At 45.0% G+C, this 10,801-nt stretch overlaps 1 protein-coding gene across 4 annotated transcripts in view; it reads left to right on the top strand.

Moving 5' to 3' along the window:
- The first annotated feature begins 2,771 nt into the window (after positions 1 to 2,771).
- PLCB4 (phospholipase C beta 4) overlaps positions 2,772 to 10,801 on the top strand; it is a 214,740-nt gene continuing 206,710 nt past the window's right edge. For all 4 annotated transcript variants that reach the window (XM_076335112.1, XM_076335110.1, XM_076335111.1 and 1 more), the window contains exon 1: positions 2,772 to 2,806. The gene's annotated coding sequence lies outside the window, so the exon portion shown is untranslated. The remainder of the gene's footprint in view (positions 2,807 to 10,801) is intronic.

Here is a 10,801-nt window from a genome sequence, read left to right as displayed (position 1 = left end):
AAAACTGACATTGTCAGTACCTCTAGTTTTCTCGCAGAGCCATGGTCCTGACAACTGTTGCTTTGATGACTGCCCTTCTTTCAATGAACGAGTCAGGTCAGAGAGCTGACATCGGAAAGGGAAAGACTGTGAAAGAACAAAGAACGGCTTTTTCTAAAGAAACTATATTTCCACTAATTCTGAGATGCCACTACTTGTCTGCATTTTGTGCAGTTACCCAAACATTTCAAGTCCCTACGTTTTGCTAAAACTGTTTTAAGAACCACAATAATGAAGATAATAGGCCTGAATTTTACCCTGGAATAAAATCCCCTCGCACAGGCAGGCAGCCATGACCTATTGTCATGTAGAAGTCATCTGGGGGGGAAGGAGGTAAGAAATCATGGGAAAAGCCAGACAGCATTATGGACCAGAATAACAGTGTCTGTGCTCACAGCCAGTGCAAGCTCTAGAGGTCTGAACACAAATCACACAGGGATTCCTAGGCAGAGTCCAATACTGTTTGCTAGTGAGTAAGCCATTATGTCTCACTGGAATAAAAATATTTTTTATTACTACTTTTATAATAATTTACTTAATTTACATGCAGCCCAATGGCAAAAAGAAAAAAAGAAAAAAAAAAGCAATGAAAAAGACACGGAGCATGGAACGCTTCATTTGTATACCCACAAATGTATCCATTTCATTCATTTAGAAACAAATGCTTCTGGAACCACAGACAAAAACCCCTCCACTCGCCCCACATCCATCTCACATTCAAGCTGATGTCCTCCATCTTTAATGGCTATAATTGCTGCTCCTATATCCTGTGTGTTAACTCGATCCCTTTAGCCCTGCCAGCAATACTGGCCTTCATCCAGCTCGTGTGCTTCTCATCCAGGTTCCTTTGTTATTTACTTCCTGCACCCCCTTGTGCACGATACGCCCACCCTGAGCCTTAGCTGCAGCCTTGCTCCCCTTCATGTATTTCTAAAGACCTACCTCTACCACCGTGCCCATGAGGAATTTCTAATTGAGTGGACATAAGCAAATAGGAACATCTGCTTAAAGTAACACTCGCCTCAATTACAGAAACCCCTCAGTCTGTAGGTCTGCTGTGCTGACGGGCTGTCCCTGAAATCATGTGCCATCATTGCTGTTGTTCTCGGCCACCCCTTTGCTTGCTTCTCCACGGCAGCTCCAGGAGCACGGTGTCAGCTCTTGAAGGCAGAATAATTTTTATCACATCCTGGTACAGCACCTGGTGCCAGAGGGGGGTCTCGTTTCGAACTGGATTTTTACAGTTTATGGTATAGGATAATATAGTGTTATCGCTGGCCACTGCATTACCAGAGCGAGTAGTTCGTGGCAATGCAACACCCTTACTATGACTGTCTGGCAAAACTATTTCAGATTTTCCTCCACTGCTTCCTCGGCTCACGCTAGATAACTTCTTCAGCTGTAGCTTGCTGCCTCTCCTTACTTCTGAGTGCTGCCACCAGCTCTTGGTGCCGGTGTCCCTTTCGAGTGGTAGGGCTGCAGGCCCCAGGTGGCCAAACTCCATAGTTCACTAACGAAGTCCAAGAGGGCGGGCTGTAGGACAAAAGGGATGGGGAACCTGCTTCAGCTGTAAAACTCAGCACTTTGTTTGTTTTTGTGGGCGTTTTATGTTTTTTTCTTGACACGGAGGAAAAGACTTCTCGTAAAATCACGAGGAGAGGGGCAAAATTGAGACCAGGCACATGATGACAGCAAACAGAGGAGCACAGGGGAGGCACGGAGTGCTACATGGACAATCCGCGGCAGTGGTTTGCAGCCAGTCACAAGCTGTGAAAGGGCTGGCCGGAGGATATTCGGAGCGGGAATCCCGTGCTCCTTGACCGCCTGTGCGCTTAGCTCAGCTTGCTTGCCCGGCATTGAGCCTCCTCTACCGCTCACTTCAAATAAACCTCAAGGAGTCCAACTGTAATTTGGAGACAAAAACTGTGAGAGTTTGGGAACCCTCCAGCGGCCTCTGAAACACCACTTTTTCTCCTCGGCAGCGTGTTTCTGCGTTGAAGACGGCAGGCCTGGGGGGGGAGCCGGGAGCACACGGCGGGGGGGAGGATTTCCTTCTCGCCCATTCAGCCGCCCTTTAAATACATGTAGTAAACACAGGCACGCCGGCGCGGGCATCCTCACAGGAACACCGCCCGCGCAGCCCCCTGCGTGGTATGTGCGCGTATAGCTGCGCGTGGGTTGCAGAGGAGTAAGGTATAGCTGCGCGCGGGTTGCAGAGGAGTAAGGTATAGCTGCGCGCGGGGGCCGCGCACCCGGCCGCGCAGGCGGAGCTCCGCGCCCGCGGCCCCGCCGCCCACTTGCCATGCGCTGCCCGCGGCCCCGCGCGGGGCGGGGGGGGGGAAGGCGGGTGCCCGCGTCCGGAGGAGGCGGCGGAGGGGGGGGGGGAGCGCGGCGCGGCGCGGCCCGCCCAGCCCAGGCGGTGGCTGTGGCGGTGGGGTTTTCCCCTTCACCGCCGCGTTCCTCCGCGCTGCGGGGGTTGAGGCGGGCGCGGCGGCGGGGCCGCCGGGGCGGGGGAGGAGGGGAGGGAAGGGAAGGGGGGGGGGCGGTGAAGGAGGAGCTGCCGCCGCCGCCGCCGCTGTGAGGCGGGCGGGTTGCACACACACAGACACACACACACACACAGAGGCAGACACACAGGCACAGTGTGCGGAGGAGGAGGAAGGAGGAGGAAGGAGGAGGTCGTCGCCTCGGCGCAGCCCCGGCACCCTGCGCGGCGGGGCGGGCGGCGGCGGCGGCGCGCGCCCTGACTCCCGCCCCGGCGGCTGAGGTAAGGCGGCAGTGAGGGGGCTGCGCGCGCGGGGCGGCGGCGGCGCGCGGCGACCGTTAGGGGCGACCGTTGGGGGCCGCCGGGTCTGACGGCGGCATCGCGTCCTTCACGGGTAGCGGCTCTGCCCGTCCCTCCGCTCCGGGCCGTAACCTTGGGCTCCCCGCTCCGCCCGGGGCAGCCGCCGGGCGGCTCTGCCGGCTCCGGCCCCCGGCCTCGTCGCACCGGCCCGCTGCCTCAGAGGAGATGGACGTGCGCACACACGTATGTCTGTGTGTACGTGTGTAAGATTTTATATCTATCTATATATATGTGTGTGTGTGTGCGCGACTGGTGATTGAATTATTCTTCCCATCTTCACTGCCAGCTGTGCAGCTCGCTGTAGTTTCTGAGTGTATCCGGATTTTGTCAGTGCTGGGCGGTGTGACAGATGTTTCTGTGTAGTTAAGTACAACTTTCTTGTGGTGATGTTTTTTTTTTCCTTTCCTTTTCGTTTTTCTCCCCCCCCCCCCTTGGAGAAAGGAAGGCTCACCTTTGAAGATTATTTTGTTTGTTTTCTTTCAGATGTATTAAAAGGTCTCTCGGGATACAAGTGCTTGTGTTGCGTCTCTGTATGTGTGTAACTTACACAGATGTTTTTAAGTCACTTAAATTTCAAAGCAAGGTGCAAAAACAATGTTTCCATTTTGCCAGCAAGGCTATGCACCGTGTTTGATGCATGACTTTGAATTATGTGCAGTCAGACACCTGTTACTTAATCCTGTTTATTCTTTCCAGTTACAGTTATCCAGCCTCGGTCTTCCTTTTTTAATATCTGAAAATAAATTACGAGGTTTTATTTTATGTTGACATCTAGTAGAAACCCAGGAATCTAATGCATTTGTGAGGTATAGAACGTGTGTTTGTTAGGTAATACTTTTTCAAAGGGAGATGATTTTGGAAAGTTATAGAATAATCTTTATCTCTGGGGGAGCTTATATAATGTTAAAGTGTCCAAGGGGATGCATCTGTAAGAAAGGCGGGCAGCAAGGGCTACAGAAAATCAAAGTCTTGCACAGCATAAATCTTCAATAAAGCGTGCATCATGTTCTCTTAATATGTAAATAATGTTCGTGTTTTCCAAACTTCATTTGATGTTGCACCATGGAATTTTCAGTTTAATAATTGGAGTTAATGAGGATCTTAGAGAAAATGTCGCATTTCTGATTCCGCAAGAGGATGGAGCAGATTCTTTCGTAACACATTTGTGTTGGTGGTTGTATTCTGTAGTTTACTTGAGCAGTTTTAGCAAGCTGATGATGTTACTTGCTTAAGGTTATTTCCTCTAACTTCTGAAAGTGTAATGTCAACAGTATTTGCAGGCTTTCTCCGGATCGAGGGTACCTAATATTGCTATGTACCACAAAATAATATTGTTATATAGAGCGGAGCAATTTTCTATTATACAGAGACCATTTCTAAATACGAGTTGGGAACAGATTTATTCCTGTCTGCAACTGATAACTTCGTAAAGTAATTAAAAATAAATTACAGATTTCAGAGATGAGAATTACTCTCTTCCACAACTGTTAATACCACCCTGCCTTCAAATGTCAGTTTTGATTCATCTCTTGATGATATCACTAAAAACCAGGTATTAATGTGAAAGTCAAACCTCTGGTGAAAATATAACTGCACGTAGCTGTCAAAATAAAATTTTAAGATCTGATTTGATTGCTGGATGTGGATACGTACTTGGTAGAGTAACAATGCCTTTTATTTTATAGACATGCGCCCACGCACAGGTGCTTTGTTCTAAAACAGTATTTTCTGTCATGAATTTATGCATAACCTACACTCTCTGCTTTTTCTTAGCATGCAGGGAAGAAAGAACCTTGAGGGGGAAGAGAGAAAGACCAAAAGGGGGAGGACAGAGAATTCATCTGAATTTCCCTTACTGACAGAGGAAATACCTCTTTGTTATTTATCACCCCAAATCACTGGTTGTGTTCTGCTTTCACCTTTTCTAAAATAGTGGCGAGTTGTTTTGGCTTGATGTACGCTGCTGACTTCTGTTGCAGACTTGGCCATTTGTTCCAGTAATATCTGGCTGTGATGATGAACTTGGGGCTGTGCTGTGAGTCTGTCAAGTATTTGTTACAGCTTTGTGGGAACTGATGGCTTTATTTTCACCAGGTTTACATATGCTGTGTTGAAAACTTGCAGGGGTATAATTTCCATGCTTATTGAGATTACTTATTTTGTATTTCTTTTTCATTTTTTAACTTGTCATTTTTTGTGGTCTACTTGTGGTGTTTAGTGGTTTGCTTTCCTTGGTGGTTTTAACAGCTCAATTGCTATTCCTTCCTCTTCCTAATTTGCTGAAGACTGAAGTCTGAAACTGCTGTTTTAATATTTTCCTTAAAATTGAATTAATCCCTTTTCCAGGGGGAAGGGAGAAAGTCACAGAGGAATACTTATCAGAATTTTAAAAGTGAGAACAAAAGCTTAATGCAGGCATCTTACCTACGAGTGGCTAGTTATGAAAATTAATACCTCATCGATTTTGGAGGAAGCTGGTTTCCTCTGTAGTTTCAATCATCTGTCCCATTAGATTCAGGGAATTGTTGTAAATTAGCTTAGAAGTGAAATTTTCCAAATCATAAAATCTCTGGTTGGTTGATAGTGGGAATCATTATTAAAGGTTGCATAAGCATTATTTGCTGGATGGCTTATGAGTAGCCTGGGCTTAGTTCCATTCTCTAATAAATAGATGCATTGTGCTACTTCAAAAACTGCAAAATTGATGGCTTGAGTTCATTTACTAATTTTGCAAGATATGTAATACATCCAGTTTTGCAAAGACTCTTTGATGTCTGCAGAAGTTGCACATAGTGGAGATGTTTATGACCCAGACTGTTAACTCTTGAAGAGTTTTCTGATTATACTGTTTAGGACATCTTATTCTTATGAAAGATGCATGCGTAACACCACATCAAAATGACCTAAGTGCATGCGCCAAAGGCTCAGATAAACTTTATTTGGTGGGACTTTCTGAGAGCAGGCTTTGTGGTCCTCTTGCTGCTGCAGGAAAAGTGTGTGTTGACTTGACTTTGTTGTGTGATTTTTGGACTTTGTATTCCCAAAGATCTGACCTGTAGAGGGTTTGAATATATGGGATGGCAGTGGTATAAATACCGAAAATACTGTGCTTTGACATTAATGAGCCTGCTTTGCTTATGTTCTCGCCCTGTGAGCAGTAAGCTATGAAAATCTATCTTGTTGTTCTTCACCCATCTTCTTATGGTAGTGGTTTCTGGAAGTTTTGTACAAATGGATAAAGAGGCTTATGAAACTGCGAAGATGACAGATTCCCAGCCATTCTGGAATTAATTAATCGATTATGCCTAGTAGTAACTTCCGTGTTTCAGGAAGACATGCTGATGTATCTTAGTGCCTGGGATAGGGCCACAGCGTGGGGAAGAGTATCAGATCAGCCCTTTTGCAGCTGTCCTCACAGTGCTAGTGCTGGGACTCGGTAGTTTTCAGGGCAAGATGCTCCCGAGCGGCTTACCTGAGGCACAGAAATAGATGGTGCAGCAACGATTGTGGCTTTAGAGATTCCTCTCCAGCAGACTTCTGGATGATGAGTTGTTGATCTTTTCCCTGCGGGGTTGTCACTGCTGGGATCTTGGAGGAAAATCAATACTTACATCCGCTCCTTTTGAAGACCTACATCAGCTTATATAAGGTAGTGAAGTGCTGTGGTTTCTTTTGTCAGTTTGGCTATAGAAGTAATTCTAGGTGTTGTCCACTGAATGAAGAACTCATTAAAGCTGTACCTGCGCAACAGCAGAAGCAGCTTGATTCTTGCAGAAGAATGAAACAAAACTTGCTCTTCCTTTCTACAGAAGAGCTCAGCCCTTAGGCAGACTTGTTACAAAGTCATACTGTCCTGTTTTCCTTGTTACCAGGCTTGGATGAATGGTATTTGTGAATGGTTGTAATGTTTCATTTCACCTTTGGAATTCTAAGAAGCACCACTCAGTCTTTCTGTGGGAGGGAGCCTGTTCCTGGGGAGCAGTGCAGGTGTCACTGAAAGGTTAGGTTGCCTTAATGTAGTGTATCTGCTCATGATAAGGGAGAAATACAAGGTCTCTGGCTTTTAAGGCCACTTGCCTTTTTCATGGTTTAGGTTTCTGTGGCAGATGGAGCTATTACTTTGATCTCTCTGTGGCTTCCCATTCTTTTCCGCTGCCAGTTACTGGTGTTGAGCTCAGTCTTGATCCTGTCCCACCAATGGCTAACAGCTGGTTGTGGGACAGACAGCATAGATCACAAAGACCATAGATATGGCATGGAGCAGTCTCGCTTGTCCTCCCCTGTTTAATGATCAACTCATTTAATGAGTAGGTGAATCCATAATCTGACTTTCTGCAATTGCTGCATGCTGTCTGATAGAAAATCTATTCCATAACCAGTAAGTGCTCCTAGTTCCTGATGTTGTGTGTCTCATCTTTCTTTTTATAATAGCGAGTAACCAAAACTTGCGTTAAGTAGGTGATTGGCAGCTGTCATACATCTAAAGTTAGGGCCTTGCTTTCCATTTTATATGGAAGCTGTTATTGTACCACTGTGAGGCCCTGCATTTGGACAGTTAAGGGTCAGTCACTTGGTCTTTTCTCCAAATAAGAGCTTATTTCTTCAACGAGTAACAATAACTGGGAGCTTTAGGCAAATGAGGTGAGACAGTCTGTTTGGAATGTGGTCTATTGTAAGGTCTGTTTGTGGAGTTTTTGAAATTAGTATCGCTGAAGTAACCACGCACCTCTGCCCTCTTGTTTCTGAAGAAGCTGGCTCTATTCACTTGACTTTGGGGCTCTCAAATTGTAACTTTCTTTGTGAGCTAACCTTGCAATTGGACGTTTTAGAACACCATGAGAAGAAGTGTAATGTTATAGATGCAGTGCAGGTGTCACTGAAAGGTGGCAAGTTCAAGAGTGACTGTTCAGATTGAATACTCTACATTGTTCCTTTTCAGATGTTGTACTGATAGATCGCTTGAAAAGTTTTAACCTAGGCTTACTGTTTGTATTCTGTTGTTTTTATGTGTAATACCATCTGAAAATATGAAGAGAGAAAAAATTTACAGATGTCATCCTCCTATCAAATAGTTATATAAAAGCATTTTATATCTGCAGTTGGTCTAGCAATATGCCATCTGAGAAAGAATATATATTCAACTTCAGAAATGTTTGTGTGCTCTTTGGTAAAGAGGAAATGGGTATGAAAAAGGTATTAAAGAGCAGGCAATTTATTCTTGAACTTATAGATAGATTTCCTTTTCTAACAATTTCTACATTGAACTTGAGCACACGCGCTCCTGCAGACTGGAAGTGATCAGTCAGGAGGTTAGTGACTAATAAAGGGGGCAAAAAGAGTAAAGACTTGAAAGGTTAATAAGAAGCATCTCTTGGATTGCAGCGATCTAGAGTTTCCATGATCCTGTGAACAGTGTGATGTTGTGGAAAATAACAAGTAATAAGGAAGGTCTTGTGAGATGTAAGCTGTGGTTTTGAACAAGATAGGTTGGATGAAAGAGCTTCTCATAACAAAGTGGTAATTTTTCCTCCTTGATCTTTTAGGCCATTCCGAAACTCCACAAGGTTTTCTCTTCCCATTTTTCTCCTTCTTGAACATATTTATTTCCCATGCCTGAAATTGCCATCTCTCTCACGTTTGCTTTTTGGCTTTCCTTCCTAAGCTTGTGGAGATGTTAATTATTGATGTTGCTGTATGTGCTATGCTTGTTGCATGTACAGATCTTCTCTACTCTCCTCTTAGCTGAGGCTGTGTTCTGGATTCAGGATGCTTGCCCCTGTCTCTGCCTTTAGACATCTGTACTGCTGCTGCAGCTGCTAAAAGGAAACATGGGGAGGAAGGGAGTTGATAGCTGTAGTAAGAGCCTGTTTGTTTTGAAATACACAAATTAGAATAAAAGTTCTTAAAACAAAAACCAACCAATAATGTTGACTATTGATACCTTTATAAAAGTTGGGGTTTTTTTTGTTACGTAGACATAAGGATATGTTACTCTTATTCTTACAGAATTCCCCTCAGAAAAGAGTGAGTTTGCATGGAGGATGAATGCCTTATTGGGAAGTAGGAAATAGAGCCATGGAGTGGTTACTCTGGCAGGGCTAATGTGATCTATTGAACCAAACAGAATTGGTATAATCTTTCCTATGAAGGACCCTGATCAGGGAAGGAAAAGTATTTCTGAAGGAGGGGGAGAGATGGGGTGAGAGGCTGATGAATTCATGGTAGGTTTGTTTGCAGAGATGACAATGAAGCATAACTCTGTTAAAGGAGAGGTTGGGTGGCGTGGTGTTGTGATGAAATGGACTGTGTATTGCTCCTAAACCTTGACTGCAAGGCAGGCAGGGGCTGTTGGATGATTTGATTTGATTTTTTTTTTTCTTCCTTCAGATACAGTTCTTGAGGATTGGTGCAGATTAATTGGGCTCTCTGCTGGATTCGGAGAGCTGTACTGCGTGTCTGACATCAGCAAAGAATAGACTGAGTAATTATTGCTTTCTGGTCTTTCAGTCCGTGTTATTTGTGTACCGCTTCCCTAGCAAAATATGCTTAGGAATAATTGTCATACATTAAATGACAAGGGAAGATGGAATGTGATTGCAGGTATATCGGAGCAGCTTGCAAATTAGGTGCTGCAGTCTGGCATAAGAGCTGTTAGTTGCAGGTAATGTGAATACGTCGGCATCACTGCTCAGCTTGTAATTTTCGCACTGGACATCTCCTGTATCTGTGTATGCTGCAGGTGCAGGGAAGCTCTTGGAAATTCCCCTCAGCGTCTCTGCCATCCCTCACATGATGCGCTTATCTGCTTTGATTGGTGAATTCCCATGCTGAAGCAGAAGGTGGGGGTTTCTGGGGACGGGGAGGAGAGGAGGGGAGAGATGTGACCTGGGAGAATAATTGAGGGCTCAAATAGGGCAGTCTGAGTGGGGAGGAGATTGAGCTGCTGCTCCTTGTCCTGGGGGGTGGTGGTGCCATATTCCCCCAGGCACAACAGCTGGGGCTGTGAGACTCTGGCACGCTCTTCTGCTTGCTCTAAAGCTAGGAGAAGTAGCCCCCGCTGTACGTCTACATTTACCCTATGGAGGGACTGGTGCTCCTGTAATCTCAGCCGCAACTGAACTGATACAGTGATTGTTTCCAAAGCCTTCAAATCTGGCAATGCCTAGCAGAGCCTGGCTGTTCTTTTTGCTGATGCTCCGGTTTTCAGCTATGAAATACACAGTGGCTTTTCATTGACCCGTGACTATAGCAGGTGGCAGGGAAGAGAAATAACTTCTGAGAAGACCTTGGCCCAGGTCAGAACAAAACAGACGTAGTTTTTTAGTTGCACAGGTTGCTGCTTCCCTGCATTCAGATATCATTGGTATACTTTTGCTAACCTCAAGCAGACCCTTGTCTACTTGGATGCATCCTAAAGCATTATGTATGTTTAGCCCTGCGTGTCTTTTTTTTTTTTTTTTTTTAATTCTGAGACTGAGAAAGTACTGGAATCGGCATATATGCCTAGCCTGGCCAATGGGTATTAATAAAATGGTCTCCTTTTGAGATATCCTAATGAGAGCATAACGTTAACTAGGAAAAGTCATATAAAAATAGTTTGTAACTCTGTGCCATTTTGTGTGTGTGTCTGTCTTACAGTTAAATTAGTCTTTTCATCAGGTAATGGAAGTATTTGCACTGCTTTTGTGGGAGTGATTGCCATCTCTTCCCGTGTTGAATTGATGAAGACTGACACCTTGAAAGAAGCATATGGTAATTAACTGTCTCTGGGGCAAGTCCAATTAAAAAGTTGGTGTAGTGCTGGTGAACTTGGAAACCTGTATTGGTGCTTTTGTGAATGGATGTATGGATTGCATACATAGGAGCGAGTACCCAAATGTCTCTTTGTGAACTTAGCTGTTAATTACTTTTACATTG

The sequence above is a fragment of the Aptenodytes patagonicus genome, chromosome 3 (assembly GCF_965638725.1).
Source record: "Aptenodytes patagonicus chromosome 3, bAptPat1.pri.cur, whole genome shotgun sequence".
In the NCBI taxonomy this organism is placed as follows: domain Eukaryota; kingdom Metazoa; phylum Chordata; class Aves; order Sphenisciformes; family Spheniscidae; genus Aptenodytes; species Aptenodytes patagonicus.
This window is presented reverse-complemented; position numbering and strand designations above follow the sequence as displayed.